Below are 17,162 nucleotides of genomic sequence, written 5' to 3'. Positions count from 1 at the left end.
AACATTCTTGCTTCTCATGGGGCAGGTAGGAGTCCTACTGGTTCATCTGTCAGGAATAAGAGAGCATGAAAGCAGTCAAATCCCAGTTTATGCTGCTGTAATTGCCCAGGTACTGGCAGAAGCTTTTCTCATAGGAGAATAAATATGAATAAAAAACGAGTAAATAAGGGGAAGGAGGGTCCTCCCTCTTAAGGAATACCTTCATAAGCACCATTCCTATCTAAGATGCCCCACAATGTCCACATTAATCCATTTTCTTGCACTGCAACTGCATAAATCCCTGCCCCAGGCAGTGCTTGCACAGGTAGAGATTCTGCTACCACACTTACAACATTTGACTCTCAGTCTCGATTAACTGTAGGATAATGAGTGCAACAGTGGGAATCCTGCAGCACTGGATGTAGTGAGTAAGCCCCCACCCTCACAATAGACTTCCCCTTAATGATGCAATTGAAAGAAAAAAAATCCACAAAAAAAATGCAAAATATGGCCATGGATTGCAGAGCAATAAAAATGAGAGGCCAGCAGTGAGCTGGCACCTCTTGCCCTGTGGGATCTTGTAGCTGAGGGAGAGGCCTGTGGTGTGCAAGGACAGGAAGGTTCACCTCCATGGGCTCCCCCACCAGAAGAACAACATATTCCACAGGACGGCCAACTGAGTAACAATGACTTATGGCTGAGTCACAGTTTGAGGTTCCTTGAACAAAGTAATCCCTTCTCCCCATTGCTGTCACATCCCAGATCACCTCACAATACTGTGGTTTGTCAGGAAAGGATAAATCCATTTCATGGGGCCCTGGTAAACTTCTAGACTTAAGGACAATTAGCTGTGGGATCAAAGGAGGAATAGCAGTGAAGGAGAAGCCAGGAAGACACAAACTGTGTTTCCAAAGGATGCCTTGAGTAGAGCTAGGGGTGGAAAAGTGTCTGGGATGCTTCATCTCTCACAGCTGCTGGCAAAGGCAGAGAGGCGCAGACCCAGGCTCCAGGCAGCAGCTTCGTCTTCTGCCTGAACAGACCTTTGCTCTGAAAATGAGGAAGGGTCATTATCAAAAACCTCACAACATTCAGAGATGCCTCACCACAGCTGCCCTACATGGAGAGGACAGATTCTTTAGGCTTTTAGGAGTGTTGATTGCTCATCTTGACCTCCAACACAGATCTACAGTGATAAAGTTTGTTGATTTCCTACGCTTACCCATTCATTAACTGCCCCATCCTCTTGTGGGACTCAGTTTGCTTGTCACCGTGTTTCTCCCTGCAGCTGAGCCCCTGTTGAAGGGCAGCTGTGGCAGTGGTTACTGAGCGAGCAGTACCAGCCTCTGCAGCAGAATTTTGCTTCATGACTCATGGCAGGTGAGTAGAGAGCCCCGGAATAGAGCTGAGTCCCTTCCCAGCACTCCGTATCACTCTGCAGCTGCAACTGCACCCAGCACCCAGCTGGATTTCCCAGCAGCATCCAGGGAAGGGTACAGTGCCAGGACCTGAACCTTTGGGAGGGTCTGGACCTGCCCTGCTCAGCTGCTTGTAAACCCACGGGTGTTCCTCTGCACCACCCACGCCCCAGGGCAGCGCAGAACCGGGCAGGAGGTCAGGCGTCTGGGGAGCTGCACTGGGAACAGAGCACTGCCAGGGCAGCAGAGGAGCTCAGCCAGCCGTGATGCCCTCCCTCACTCTGCTGAGAACCTTCTCCCCTGCCTGTGTGCCTCTGGGAATATGGGGAGTGGGCAGCAGGCACAAAACCCCGACAGAAAGGCCTCAGTTCCAACCCTAGGACCATCTATTGCTGCCCAGCCTGGATCTGCCCTGGATCAGAAATGGTTTCATGAGGTGTGAAGCAGATCTGTATCTGCAATGATACCCCTCGTGCCTAAAGGGCTTTAAACACTGTCTAGACTCCCCCAGAGCATCTGGTTGACAGGTATGTAGTGCTAAATTTTCACGTTGTATAAAAATATTGCCTAATGGATTGGATTATGGCCATGGGTGACCTGCAAACTGGCAGCCAGCACCCCTCAAATGATCTCCCATTTCTTGCCCACATCAGAGAGACTGCAGGTAATACAGTATAAAGAGGTACAAAGGGAGAAAAACGGTACAAAGTGAAATAAGCAGGGAAAAACAGTTCAGTGGGATCTCCTCTGCCTGGACAGACTGAGCAGAGCAAAGGGGCTGCAGGCATTGCCACAGGTTACCTGCGAGCCAGGTAACCATGGGCGAGTGGGGCCAAAATACGGGCACTGAGTGTTCGATAATTGATGTGTGACAAGGGAATAGTTCAATCACTAGGTGGCACACCGGCATCATCACACCACACCAGCATCCTCTTGGGAGGAGAGGAAAAAGCTCAAAATAGCCCAAAGCAAAAATTAACAAGCAATCATCTGGCGCCGAGGTGCTTAGGGGAGCCATCTGTGTGCTCACACACACAGGGCTAAACTACCCGACAACTGGAGAGAGACATGAAATGTAAAAGGGCAGGCAAAATGTGTTAATTCAGTTGAATTCTGCCTGTGCTCCTTTGCCATTTCTGAGTGACGGTGGGCAAGGCAGGAGAGGCTCGCTCATCAATGGAATGCAGAGAGGAAATGCACGTAGGGCAGCAGAGGTGGGCGCTGATCCAGGGAATGCAGTTGCCACCTTTTCTGAGAGTTATGCCTGCTCTTGTGTGTGGAGAGAGCATTTGGGGTTTCCTTCCAGCAGAAAAGGCCAAACAAAGCTCAAGAAGTTTCTCACAGAGATACAGAGGGGAACAGTGACAGCAGGGTGATGGCATCTACTGCAAAAGGATTTCAAGGGTTGCTTGTGGGGAGAGGAAAGAGTGGTAGGAGAGTGATAGCAACACTTCTGGGACAGGTTTTCTCTGTAGCTGAAACAGCAACACAAACTAAAACTAGCTAAGCTATTGATGAGGAGGGGCCAGGGAGAGACCCACATTTTGGCAGTGGCTGAGCCACCATTGTGTCTTATTTTACTACTGTAGATCAGCAGAAGCTGTTCACTCTTGAAAGTATCAAGGACCTTCCCATGGCCAACTACACAGCTCCTCTGGACTCTCAGGGGACCTGCAGGACTTGCATCAGGCAGGCTGCTCCCCAGGCTCTCCTGGTGCTTGCATGGATGGATTCAGCAGTGCAGGCACAGGCTCCCCAGACAGCTCCCCCCGAGCATTTAGCCCAGACTGAAGAGAGAAGCCAGATCTATATCTAGGAATGTGGAAATGCAGAAGAATGTCGTTCATCAGCTCAGATACTAATGAGAACATGATCAGGCAAAAAGCTCTCTTCCAAACGGGCTGGTGCCAAAACGCTCCATTCAGACACTCAGTGTGGTGCCAAGAGCACATAACTCTGCCTAGCTGAGCATCTGAGTGACAGCACATCTGTGTTTGCAGGCTGGAAGTCAACAAAAAAGTTAAATAGTACAAAGTGATCAGAGCTGCATGAAGTATACACTGACATACACCTCTTGCTTTCAGCAGCACGGCCCCCAAATCCTGACTACGCTGCTACTGCAGTCTCACTCAGAGCTTTGTGCTCAGCATCTCACACACCCCCAGCAACTTCATGCAGATTTTAATACTTCTCCTTTCTCCCAAATTACTGAAAGGTGGGGTTATTGATGTGTCCTGTGATATATGAGCTATCCAGGGGTATGAAGCTATGAAAGGGAAGAGCCTTTGAGAGACTGGAGGTGCACAGCTAAGCCATGCACAGAGAATATAAAAGAGAGAACATGAGAAAAGTGGGGGACAGTTGGAAAGTGGCATCATGGCAACAAGGCATCAAACTCCTTTCTCTATCTGGGAATGTTAAAAGTTCATTTCAGGCACTACACAAAATCCCTTGCTAGTTTTTGTGGTTTAACAAAGGTTTTCCTTTTTTTATCTGTTTTGTTACTATAGGAAACAACCAGCAAAGAAAACTCTTCAGAGGAAGTACAGAAGGAAGCAAGAAAAAACTATGCACAGCATGCTATGAAATGCCTGCAAGACGCACACTGGGAATACAAACAAATTCTTCCTTATGTTTTCCAGCAACAAGGAACTTAGGGATTACTTGTAACAACAGCAGCTTTAAAAAACAAAGACTAAACAGAACCAGGGAAAAGTACTATTTTAAGACTACGAGCCTTTTTAAGGGGAGGGTGGGGTTTGTTTTGGTTTTTTCTGGGTTTTTTTTCTTTTTCTTTTTTTTTCTTTTTGTCTTAAGTGCAGATTTTATATCTGCTTTCTTCATTACTTCTCCCTATAGGAGTTAATTAGGTCAACGGCATTTATGTCTCAGTTTTTGATGCACGTGGAAACAACAGGCAAATTGGTGAAAGTGGGCTATAATGGTGGCAGGCACACGCGCAAATGTTAATTTTGTATTAATGAGTTGTTTTATCATGGAGGGATTCTATGGGGAGTGAAACAGAGAGTATAATGGAACTGATAAAAGAGCCTGATATCCTAGGCATGATCGAGCAGAAACTGTGGGAGAGACAGACACAGATAAAGGCTCCCTGGGGAATAAGTGACCAAGAAACATTTTGTGAAACCTTGTGATAAGACAATGATACTAGGTGACTTGATGTCATAAAGAATGCATAACCAATGAGAAATTGTTACCAAGATAGAACCCTGTATAAGTGCCATACAAGAAAAACCCTGTATAAATGCCTTTTTTGCTCAATAGATTTGGCTTCTGATCAGAACTCGGAATGTCCCCATCTCTCAATTAGTGGTGATAGGATTGCACCAAGGGTCTTAATAACAACTGTGTGGTGTTCATCACATGCAGCATCTCCTGGCAGTCCTAATTTTTGTCTTGTCCATGGTGGTGCTCATGGCTCTGGGAACTCCACTGATATGGACTCCAGCAGCCACACATGCATGGCCCCACTGCAGGCACTGCCCAAACACTGGGACCAGGAGCACTGTAAAGTCTGAACACTTGGCTCTCACATTCAGCCACACTCAGGAAGAAGCTCTGAAGCTCCCTTAGCAGCATAAAGCACCCAACAGTGTTTGAAATGGGGAAAATCCCCAGCTGAAATGAGGTAAAGCTGAGGGAGTCTGTGCTGGGATTCACCCAGGACTCTCGCCCTAAGTTTTCCTCTGCCATGAAATAGCTCATGTCTTTTCACCCAGAAGGAATGGCTTCCTCTGGCAACACCTCTCTCTGTGCTGCCCTGATCCTGAACAGGGATATGTTTCTGCAGCCCCAGAAACATTCTAGGACAGGGATTCTTGAGGACAGCTGCCTGAAACATTGAGCACCTCCAAGCCCAGGTACCTAGGCATGCAGATGAGCCTTGGGACACGATGTTACTGGTGCAGACCCAAATCCCTGACATTGTGGTGGCTTAACAAAGTTCTGGTTCTGCTGCTGAGCTCAAAGTGCCACATCAAGACAGCAGCACCAGCTCGAGGCTCTTCCCTTCCCTCTTCCACTTGTTCCCTCACGTAGATGACAGTGTCTTTTCTTCCTTCCAGGAGCTTCATATCCCCAGTCAGTGGAGAGGGAATAGAGCAAGAATGAAGCTTAATGAATTTTCTTTGCCCAAATAAATCAGAAGCACCTGACAATATGCAGGGAGGGAAAGGGAAAAGCACTGAACTTTTAAGAATCAAATTGGATGCTGTCTTGGGTTGCAATATGTAACTAGAAGTGTGTATTTGCCATCAGCTGAAACCAGTTGGGGAGGTGTTTTCTTTATCTCTTCCATGAGCCATTGCTCATAACTCCAGGGGGAAGGGGCACATTTCTGTTAATGGGCCAGCTGTTAAAACCAGGTGGGGCAGTGTTCTTTAGCTCTTCCATGACCCATCCTCCCCCCAGGGGATCTTTGCTGTTCATGGGCCATCGAGGCTCACTTCATGTCTGATGAAATTACATCATCCATTGGGAGATGCTCCACCCAGGGGAGGAGCCCAGCATTCCTACCTGGATGAAACCTGCGATTCAGAACACCAGGGCAGCCTGTGTGCACTGCATTCCCAGAGGAGGAGCAGACCCATCTCACCACCACTGGACCTTCAGAGGAAAACTACACCCTTGTACAGGATCATCTTCTCCAACAGAACCACATCTGCCACTCCAGGAGGACTTAACTGGAGTGCTACCAGCACCCAGACCAACAGGGTGTCAGGTCATATTCTGACTCTATCAGTGTTTCTAGGATTTGAGGGGGGGGCTTGTTTTTTAACTACAACATTTGTATTTTTTAATATTCCTAGTAACGATCTGTTATTCCTATTCCCATGTCTTTGCCTGAAAGCCCCTTAATTGCAAAATTACAATAATTTGGAGAGAGGGGGTTTACATTCTCCATTCTAAGGGAGGCTCCAGCTTTCCCTGGCAGACACCTGTCTTTCCAAACCAAGACAGATGCCAAGCCACAAAGGAGAAAAATACCACTGCCTCCCAGGGCACAGCATGCTCTGTTAGCAACTACTCATGGGCTTTGGTCTCCAGAGAACCTTGTTTGTGAACATTTAGTTGCATTTATAGGAGTGCAGGGTATTTTGTATAGTAGTCTATTCCTTTCGGGATGTGGATAAGTGCTGTATCCTTATTTTAAAACCAGCGTTGATAAATGATATCCAGAAAAATGTCTGAATATCCTCTCTGCTTCTGGAGCTGGGGTTTAAGGGCAGCTCGGATGCGCACTGCTGGCTGCAAATGACAATCAATGGGTGATGCAAAGCTCTGTGTTTCCATTCAGTTTGAACACCAGACAATGTGTAACACACACCCCTCTTGCCCTGTAATGGAAGAGGTTTCTGAGAAAGACACATTTCTACCACTTCTGGACACAGAGGAACAACAAACTACCAAAACCCAACATCATCAGTGAACAGTTCTAGAGAAGTGGATGCCATTCACAGCCTGGGACTGCCCTTGATTCACAATATTGCACTGTGCATTTGCAACAATGTGTCTGTCTCTGACTGGATGCTTAACAATATGAATGTTAAATTGCAATTAAAAGCTACTAATTATGAAATAGGGACATTTTGGAGGAATCACTTTGGCATACCTCAATGAAGAAATTTTTTTCCCCAAGATTTTATCTTGCCTCTCTTTTCAAGTCTTCTCCAGAGAAAAAAGATCGTTTTCAGTTATTGGACATACCAAATCACCAGTACAACTGGATAGGATAGTAAGGCTAGGATAGGATCAGCAGGAATTTTCCCTGTATTACCTTATTTCACAGTCTATATTTGTGTTTAATGTAACATTTGTGTGCTTATCATAATTTCATTACATTTAATGTAGTACCTGTGCAGCAGTCTTCAGCGCAGTCTGCAAGGAAAACAATGCTTTAGCCCAAAGAGAAGTTAAAAAGATGGGAGGACATAATGAGAGATGTTTATAGCTTTTACAGACTGTTTGGACAGCAGAACTCACAGGAGATTTTAGCAATAGGGATGCAAAGCTCTAAGCCAAGAAGGAAGAAGGAGGCATGTTTAGCCACTCTTCAAGGCTAGGATGCTATTTTCTATAAATCAGAGTTTTGCACTGTGGCTGAGAGTACCAAGATTTATTTTGCTTTGTCTGTGGATTGTGGGAGTAAAATGCTGGTCTCCTTGAAATATGTGGGATGTTAGTGCCTAGGATAATAAAGGCAAGATTTCACCACAGACATTTTGAATTCTCTTCATCCCAGCAGGCTGGCTGGGATTGCTCTCAGCCTGTTTTGGAGCAGACAGGTGCATCAGGCCAGATGAGCTCCTTGAGGCACAGCCTCCTCCCACTACTTACTGCTAACCACAGTTACATTCTCCTGGGGTACAGGAAACTGCCATGAGCGAGGAGAGAATGCCCTGGAGGATGGATCCCCAAGGGAGAGCTCCAGGGAACAACACTGCCTGCTGTGGAAAGTTTTACAAGCGAGCTGCAGATGGTGAATATTCAATGTTTGCTTTAGAGCAACATTTCCAGATCCAGCCATGCAGCTCCCCATCTCTCCCTTTCACAAAGAGAAAAGGGAGTGCTGAGATCCAGTGCTTCTGATCTAGTTCCCTCTTTGCCTGGACTTGATCAGCATCACTCTCCCAAGAGCCTTGGAAAATAGGAAAGGAGGAGGAAGAAATCAGCTTTCTTTCAGGCAGGTTCACAAAACCTTTTGTCCTGCTGGACTGCTTGCAGACACCCCACACTTACAATGTTTTTGCTCCTCTTCCTAATGCAGCTTTCTCTCTTGGTCCTCTGTGTCTGGACCTTTGCCAAGACTTTAGTAACACATAGATTTGGTAGTTGGTGGAGTTATGGTGGTGCACTCCTTATCCTGTGCACACAGGAGAATGTCAACCTGCAGACACTATGGAATCCCAGAGTTTGTATCTTCCTTCCTAAGGGAAACGGTGTCTGAGGCAGGGGGGTTTGCTCAGTTAGGAACAATCCCCAGGAAGGATTCAGCACTGGCCAGGGAGGATTTGCTGGAGGGAGCTGTAACTCCCCTCTGCCCCAAATAAGTGTCAGGTGCAGCATCCACATCCCTGAGCTATTTTTTCTGGAAGAACTCTTTGACTTCACCCTGTGCTTCAGCCACAGTCACAGCACCCAGGTCTGCCAGTTCTGGTCCATGCCTCTATCCCATCTCAAATCACTTGATGCTGGGGAACTGCTGGCAGTACTCTTGTCCCAAACATCTCTTGGGAATTCAGCAGTCTCCTTCCCACACAGACACCAGCTGGGAGCAATCCATTCCTGCTCAGCTCTGCACCCAGACTGTACACAAGCAATTTTAAATCCAGAGTGTAGACTAGCTGAAAATGACTAAGAAAATGAAAGATGACTAAGAAAAACAAGCTCGTGTGTTGTGGAATTATCTCCAGCCTGAAACAGCTGAAAAGCTCTGCAATTTTCCTGCAAAGCCCTGAGAGGGACACAGATCTGAGGCATCCCAAGAGCCAGAGTCCCTGCGTCCAGCTCATCTGCCAGATGTGCCAAAACACCTCCTCTGGCTGCTGGTCTTCCAGGAGTCTGTATCAGTGGTAAAACCTGCTCTACCCACTGCTCTTCACTCCTGTGGAGCACAGGGCTGTGCAAAGGAGCAAGCAGGGCTGTCGGCTTCTTCTGCAGCCCTCTGCCCATGTCCTGTTTGTCACTGTGGCAAAGCACACCAGGGCTGTGGGAGTTGGTGGCAGGTACACACAAATGTGTCTGGGTGAACTTCACTCCCTCACCTGGCTGATTTCTGACCCTCTGCATCTACATCCTGCTATTATCTGCCTTCTTCTGTCTCTTCTTTTGTGTTTTTTCTTTAATTTTGCCCTAATACTTCACATAATTCTGGTTGCTATGCAGGGTTTGCAGGCTCAGCTGCCTGTAACAACCCCTCTCCATGTGTGTGTGCAGCTTGGCTGCAGCGAGGACACTTTGCTGATTAATTTGCCTTTTTTTTTTTTTTTTTTTTTTGTATAGTTATTTTAGATGCTTGGAAATAAAGCTGTTATTCATACCTTCCCTCTCCTAATGCCAATTAACTTTAGCAAATTAATCTTTTTCAAAACCATCCTTTATGTGGTCTAGACAAAAATGCAGACAGGAATACAAATTGTATGGCTCAATTTACTTCCCACTTTTGTTCTCACCAGGGCCATAAGGTGGGTGGTGAGGGGCAAAGAAGCAGCACAGTACAACTGCAAGTCAAAAAGAACATATCTGGACATGTCCATGGGGCCTGTGCTGGGTCACCACACAGGGGGATGAGGAGAATCCTAGAGGCTGCTGACTCTACCAGAAGCTGGGGAAAGGGAATGATCTGAGTCTTGTTTCCCCACATGCCAAACACATGTCCCTGCACTATAAAAAGAACCATTTGGTGTTTCATAACATGCCCTCTCAGGTAGTACCTGAAAGGGAGCCCAGTACAGTTTCCAAAGCTCTTGCAACAGGTATGTTGTCACCTTAACTGCTGTATTGATCGGTAAACAGTAAGTTTCCAAAAATAATTGTTCAGCCTCTTGATTGCATCATCCTCCCCTCGCTGCTGCATTGGCCTAGCTGGCAGATCTTGTTGCATTTGAGCACAGAAGGTCATCACCATGGCTCAAGGCATGCAGGTGAAGAAAACACGTGTTGTAGCAATGGGGAACAAAGAGACATGAACCCTCTTATGCATGTGAAGGAAATCTCTTTATTGTAGAAATCACTCCCCTTTTATACCTGTAGTCTCAATTAAACATAACCAAAACTTAACAGAAGAAGGGCACCCATTGGCTGGCTCAGCTGCAGTGCTGCTGTCCATAACCCCATATCCCACAACGTGTTAATGGTGCTTCCTATTTTATGTATCAGGACATTTGATTCATACAGGCAGCCCCAAATTACCTCCTTTATATATACAGTTCTGTAACTTCCCTACTTAAATACATCCACCATCAAAATCATCTAGCTAAGTCATGCCCCAGAGATTGAGCAGTGCAGGAATGAAAATGTGCTTTTGAAACACAAACTTCCTTAAGCACCTAAACCTCAGAAAGAACTGTAAAGCCAGAAGAGTTGATGAAAAAGAAAATATTGTTTAATGTAGTTTAAACAGTTGTTGTTCAGGGACTGCTTTTCAAATGAGTGAATTCACCTGTTGTGGAGAAAAACCAAACTACAGTGGTTGCCTGTTTCAAAACTCAGATCCCACCCACTGCGGGAGAGCAGGCTGCAGAGAGCACTGAATTACACCAGGGTATTCCCACTGAGTAAAGAAGCAGAAATAACTGCTGTGAACAACTCCTCCCAAAAACAATAGGTGCTGGGACAAACAGCATAATGAATTGAGGCTTTCAAGCACACCAGTTTTTGCCATTAGTGTGATTGCACCCCTCTAGAACAACTGGCTCTGCATGGTGGATAGTGGGCAATGCCTGCACTCATTCCCTGAACAATCACCTGTGTGACCAGGCATCTCTCATTGTTCATTGTTTCAGGACTATGATACTAAAAAGCAGCATTACTGCTAATAAATGAAAAGTGAAATCAACACCAAGCCCTACATTTGGGTTGCTTAAAGAATTTGCAGAGATTACAACTGTTCTAATAGACTAAAGATTCGCTCCTATATGAAGAACAAGAGAGTAGAAAGTGTATTGAAAAGAAGAGCAAAGTTCTCTATCTTGTTTTATGGCTGCAGATTAATAATAAATCCTGGATGAGTCTACAGATTGAAGAAACAAATGTAGGTCTTATCAGCATTAACATGAAAAGTGCACTAAATTCTCTTCCCAAACCTTGATAATCCACTCATAGTCCTTATGTCTGTTGCATATCTACTCAAAACCAAAAAGTCTTTTATTGTTAGCCATTTAATGGCACATAGCCTCATCTCCCAAAAAACCCTCCTTCCTTTTTGTGCCACCTTTGTGTTAAGGATAAATTTCAGGCTAATCAATTAAAAAGCAGTTGTGAAATGAGCAAAACAAACAAAAAAAAATCACTGTCTGAAGCAATCTGTAGCCTTTCTCCCTGTCCCTGGTAAAGCCCCAGGCTCTCCATCGACACATACTCTGAGGGTGAGGGTCACCAGGTTTAACCACAGGGAGAGGAGCAGAGGCTGAAGAGTCCCTCACTTCTCCATCAAGAGCAAATACCTGCTGCTCTTTAAAGGAACGAGAAACCAGGAGCCAAGGGGATCCCAGGACCAGCAGGGTAGGGGTCTCCCCAGTCACTGCTTGCATCACAACACTGGAGCACATTTCAGGGGTGGTGTGAGGGTGGATCTTGTTGGCTCACGTTGTTGTACCTGCTGTAACCACCTGGCTGGGAAGGAGGAATTAAAAGGAGCAAGCTGTAGTTGTTGGGAGAGATGCTGGGTTTCTTAGGCTGGGCTTAAAAGCAAGTAGGGTGATGCCTTCTTGTAACATTGCAATTTTTGTTTGTTTGCTTGCTTGCTTCTCAGTTATATCACACTGTAGTTCTGGTAAAGCAGAGCAAGAAGAAAGCTACATCAAATGTTTTTGACCCTGCTGTGAATTTGCTAATGGGCCTTCCCAAGGTAATTCAGTGATGCATTTACATGTGCTGTGGGTTTAACTTGCACCCCTCTGTGGGAGGTGTGAGCACTGTGGGTACCTGGGGGTTCACTGCTGGTCTCACAGACATCACCATCGGAGTGGGTGATTAAGAAGAGGGAGCCTGTTCTAGCCAGCACCCTGCTCTGGGGATGGCCAGGAGCAGCTGTGTGACCTTTTCTAATAAGGTGTTGCCTTGTATTAGTTTGTAAACTTGTTAATCTTAGTTCTTTAAATATAAAACTACCTCTTCTATGAGCAAAACACCCTGTCTAAATCTTTCTCCCTCCTGTTATATCATCATACCTTTGCTATTTTCTTTACTTTCCTGAAACTGTAAACCCTTCCATCTTCATCTGGAAGAAGTGGTGCCTTGTTTTACCTTCCTGCCCCCAGTGTTTGACAGTGGAGATTTGCAGGATGAAGAGCGTTTCAAGTGAGCAGTGCTGTGCTGAGTTATGCAACGACGTTACAGCGTTTCAGTGCTGAAATCCTCCCCAGAGCAGCTCACCACAGGGTCAAGAAACCAAAATGCCAGCTTTTCAAGCAGAGAGCTCTTGCTTTGTAGGGACACTGAATCCCTTCTGGATTGGGCTAGTGCAGACCCTCACAGGCAGAGAAGTGTCTAAGTTGTTTCGTGTGGTGGGATTTGCCTTGAACCTGCCCATAACGAAACTCCCTCGCTCCTGCTCAGCAGTGGCTGGTTCTTAGCCCCTTCTAGCGGGGGAGAGAGGAGGCTGCAGGCTGAGTGGTGAAGCGCAGGTGAAATCCAGCCTGGATATCATTCGCTGATGAAATGCCCGTGAGGCTGGAGCTCCACAAACCTAAAAACTCGGCTACTCCGAGTTGTGGTTCCCTCGTGACTCCTTGACCAAGTCTTCCGCACAAAGCTCGATACGTTGTGATATTAGAAATCGAGTGAACTTCTGCTTCTCATTTTCCACTTCCCCCCGCATGACTGCTTGAGCCCTTCTCTCAGGATGAAAAGAGCTTGGCAGCACCGTCAGGTTTCCCATCCTGTGGTTGGGATGGGCTCCCTGTGAGGGAGTGGCTGGAGTGTCCTCCTTTCTTTCACAATGGGGCAGTGCAGCAGCAAGCAAAGGGACCAGTGAATAGCATCTGGAACAAGCACCAAATAGAGAAATGAGGAATATCAAAGACTAGTAAAGGCAGGTGGAAAAGGAAGCAACTCAGATGTGGCTAATGGTGAATGAAGGTGTGATCCAGAGGACTGTGTGACACCCCTGGCCACAGAAGGTCTCCAGGGAGCACAAGTGGTGTCACCATGGCACACTGATGGCTGTGTCTCTTCAGTGGCAGTTGGCATAACAGGTTAGACCCACATGTGAAAAAGAAGGATCTCAAACAGGGCACATCCACCAGTAGGAGAAATTGTGCTGTCAATAGAGTACTTGAGAAGAAATTGCTGTGATGTATGGTCCCAACAAACCAAACACACTTGTGCCCATGGTGAGATTTGATTTATTAATTGCTTTGTATAGGGTGTCATATGCTGACTTGTATCTGCTTGGGTTGCAGAATGAAATTCAGACCTGCTCATCTCACTGAGTGTCTGGGCTGCACCTTGATAGTATGTGCTGCTTCTAAGCATTCTGTCACAGGCTTTCAGTTCCCAGAAATCTTGGTCAAATCTTAGGATGAAAGAATCCAGAGGTATTCTAGTGTCACAGTGCTGAAGGCAAAGCTGAATTATTCTCACGTAAATAGGATATGAATTTTTCTCTTGCTCTAGAGGGAGCCTTCAGAGATTCTTGTCCTCTGGCTGAGTAGTTCAGGAGATGCTTCTGTAACTTCCATGGAAAGCTGCTGCAAGGGCATTTTGGCTCCCTATGTGTTTTGTAGATTACATGTTTCAGAGCATTTAATCAGGGGTGTGGAGTCTTTTTCAAATCTTCCTTTTTACCTCTTTTATAGATCCTGTTATGGGGAAGAAGGCCCAGAGTACCCAGAACAGTACTGACCTCTCAGTCAGGACACTGAATATCTTGAGTTATTTGACTGACACTTTTATCTGGGCACAAAACTTAGGACTGAAGCCTCTATGCATTGAGATCAAACTTGGTGTTCTGATCAGAAAAGTCATGGAAGGTACCACTTTGAAAGTGCCTTTTCCAAGTGGAATAAAACTTCATAAATTGTGCTCTGCTGGACAAGAAGAACACAGCCAAGTGCAGAAGTGCTCATGGTTATAAGAGAATCAATTAGGGCATGTTGATGAATAATGCATGTGCAGCTTAGGAGAGATGGATGACATCGGTTTTATTTTTGTACTGTTAATTGAGAGTGATTCTAGGACAGAGTAAAGCACAAAGGGAAGATGGGGAGATTCTGGTCATAGTGTAAGAAGCTAGAGGCTCATCAACGATGCTTCCTGTCCATTAAGCCGTAAAAACCTCAGGAAGAGGAATTGTACTTATGTCCTCTACAGCTCCTAATCCATGTAACTGATACTGCCCAAGAACCCCATTCAGACTGCAAATGATATGAGCATTTAAAGAGTCAGAAGTTGAAGCTCTCCCTTTGAAATCTGATGGCCTTTCCTGTATTGAGACAATGTCTGCCTTGCTCTTTTGGGGTCCAGTTGTAGGGCATCAATCAGTCAGCTTTATTTATCCCTAGAGGTGTGGCTTTGCTGTTCCTTGGAGATGTGCAGGGATCTCCCAAGGAGACCCAGGGCAATGGGGTGTTGCAGAAAGCCTGGGACCCAGGTGGGGAATGTTCTGTTGCTGTTCACATATCTCACCCCCACATACTGATCTGCAGGTGAAAATCAACTGCTCTGCAGATCTTTTGTGTGTCCCCTTGGGTCCATGCACTGGTTGTGTTTGAAAAAGCAAAGTGTCAACTCTGGGACTGAAATAACTGCTGTAAGCTAGAGCAGGAGCCTGGCAAGGCAGGAGGATTACTCTATGTCCCTTTGCTTTGGTGCTTCCCAACATCCAGCTGCAGGAATTTCCCAATGCTTGGGTGCCTGCCCAGCTCAGAGCAAAATCAGCTGCAGGTGCCCTGTCGTATTCAGCTGAGGCACAGGACACGAGGGAAGGGCAGAGGACACATGCTGTGGTGAGCACCCAGCCAGCAGCCTGAGGAACAGTGCTGGCTGTTTGTAGTGCACTTCTGCTGATGGCTGATGTGTGAAAGGCTGCAAAAGCACTTGGGGGGTTGTGCAGGTAGCTGCTCCACTGAAGTTATGGGGCAACCACTGATCCCATATGGAAGATTTCAGACCATTTCTTTATTTGCTTATTCTGGGAGGAGTCACTGCTACAAACTAATCCTCCACCAGAGATGGTAAAGGACTGCTGGTACCTGTTTAAGGAGCCAGAGCTGTTGTATGTGGTGGGACTTGAGGGTACTTCCTTGAGAAACAACACCTGAGTTTGCAACCTCAGTTCTCTCTGGATGGTGCAGCTCCAGCCTCAGTGTTGCAAACCAGCAGTCATAACCCACACTGGCTGCTTGGACTGAATGTTTTTGGTTGTGGCATCCTGAGGCTGCACCATGAGCTGCCTGTTGGGGAGGTGTGGGAGATGTGAAGCTGTGTGAAGGGATGAGCTCTGCAGTGGGACTGTGCAGGCACAGCCCAGTGTGTCCACCAGACAAAGGCTCATTGGCTGTGAAAGACAGTGGTTGTACATCTACAGAAACCAAGAATAACCTTCTAGGCTTTCTGTTTTAGCTAACTTGATAGAAATAAGGAGGAGGTAGGTGCTTAGCTGCTGGAGTGTTTAGAGGAGTGGCCTGCGAAGCAGCCACCCTTACTGGGCTGTGCTTGTCCGTGTTGCTGTGGGGCAAATGCCTGAAGCATGACACATTATAATGTTGTCACACAGAATAAAAGCCCATAAGGGACTCCTTGATGCTCTGCTGGGAGCATTCTGCCTGCTTTAACCTGGACTTGTTCCACTGCTTCTGAGGCCTCTGCCACCATCCCTCTCTCTGAAGGTCTCCCCTGTGTGACAGGCTGAGGCAGGGAAGGAAAATCTGGACTTTTGTATCAGGTTTAACAGCAGAAGGTACAGTAGAGGATTTGGATGTGTCTAGATGGTGAGAAGGATAAAGGCTTACTGTGATCCCTTCATGCCTTTGCCAAGTACTGTAGGGCACACTCTTTGTGACATGGCCCTGTGGTGCTGTGGCCTTTTTATTTTGGATTAACTCTGGCTTCCCCAAAACCCAGGAGGCCCTTGAAGTACTCACAGTTGAGTTACACTGATGATGCTCAGGTTGCCACATATCCAGACCAGTCTCTCACTTGTATTTTTCTTGCTCTGGATATTTGAGCACAGGGGAACCAGACAGGGTCTTTCTTTGCTGGCCTTGTCCTTTTTCTTCCCTGTAAAAGACAAAAACACAGAACTTGGGCTGCTGGGCAGGCTGAGCATCTCGTACTGGTGTCAGCAGAGTGTCCTGGCAGTGACAGAGGCCATGGACACGCTGGGCTCTCTGTGGGACTAGCCAGCCCATGGAGATGAGCAACGAGCTCACCTTTTTCTCAGCACTCAATCTGAAATGCTGTCTGTGCTTTTGGATACCCCTGGTATGTGAGACCTTGAATTTTAAAGAACCTTGGGGAGGCTGCAGAAAGGTTGGGGTTTAACAGGCTGAGGGAAGGGGGGATGCTGAGCTGGAGAAGGGCTTGGGTGGCCCTCGGTTGCCCAGTGATGGTTGCCCAGGCCCTGTGGGCAGGGCAGGGAGGCAGCAGAGCCAGGTTCGTGGCAGGAGAACAGGGAACAGCAGTGGTGAGCATAAATGGGTCCTGTATCACCGGGTACGAGAAAAAAGTTCTCTCCTGTGAAGAGCCCAGAGCTAGAGCAGGGGCTGTAAGCCTGATGGGTTTTTATGCATGTGGAGGGATTTACCCGTGATAAGGCCCAGAGCTAAGCTGCCTATTGTCCCTGCCTCGAGGGTGGCCGCAGCAGAGGCCCCCGAGGCCATGGGTCCCTGTGGCTCATTAGCAGCTTTCCGCGGGCGGTGGCGGGTTGCCCCTCGCAGTCGCTCTCCTCACAGCCGATGGCACCGGCAGAAGCTCTCCTCACAGCCCGGGCCCCGCTCCCCGCCTCGTCCCGCCGCCGCCCCGGGACCCCTCGGGCCGGGGGGAACCTTTCTACGCCCTGCGGAACCTTCGCGGCGGAGGCGCCTG

At 47.1% G+C, this 17,162-nt stretch overlaps 1 long non-coding RNA gene across 1 annotated transcript; it reads right to left on the bottom strand.

Annotated features, from left to right (window-relative positions):
* Window positions 1-8,444: 8,444 nt before the first annotated feature.
* LOC134558189 (uncharacterized) lies at window positions 8,445-17,023 on the bottom strand. The gene is made up of 3 exons (XR_010082304.1): window positions 16,882-17,023; window positions 16,220-16,355; window positions 8,445-13,117 (listed from the first exon to the last, which is right to left on the bottom strand). It is a non-coding gene; the product is annotated as an uncharacterized LOC134558189 (long non-coding RNA).
* Window positions 17,024-17,162: the final 139 nt, after the last annotated feature.

This window comes from Prinia subflava, chromosome 14 (assembly GCF_021018805.1).
Source record: "Prinia subflava isolate CZ2003 ecotype Zambia chromosome 14, Cam_Psub_1.2, whole genome shotgun sequence".
Lineage (NCBI taxonomy): Eukaryota > Metazoa > Chordata > Aves > Passeriformes > Cisticolidae > Prinia > Prinia subflava.
This window is presented reverse-complemented; position numbering and strand designations above follow the sequence as displayed.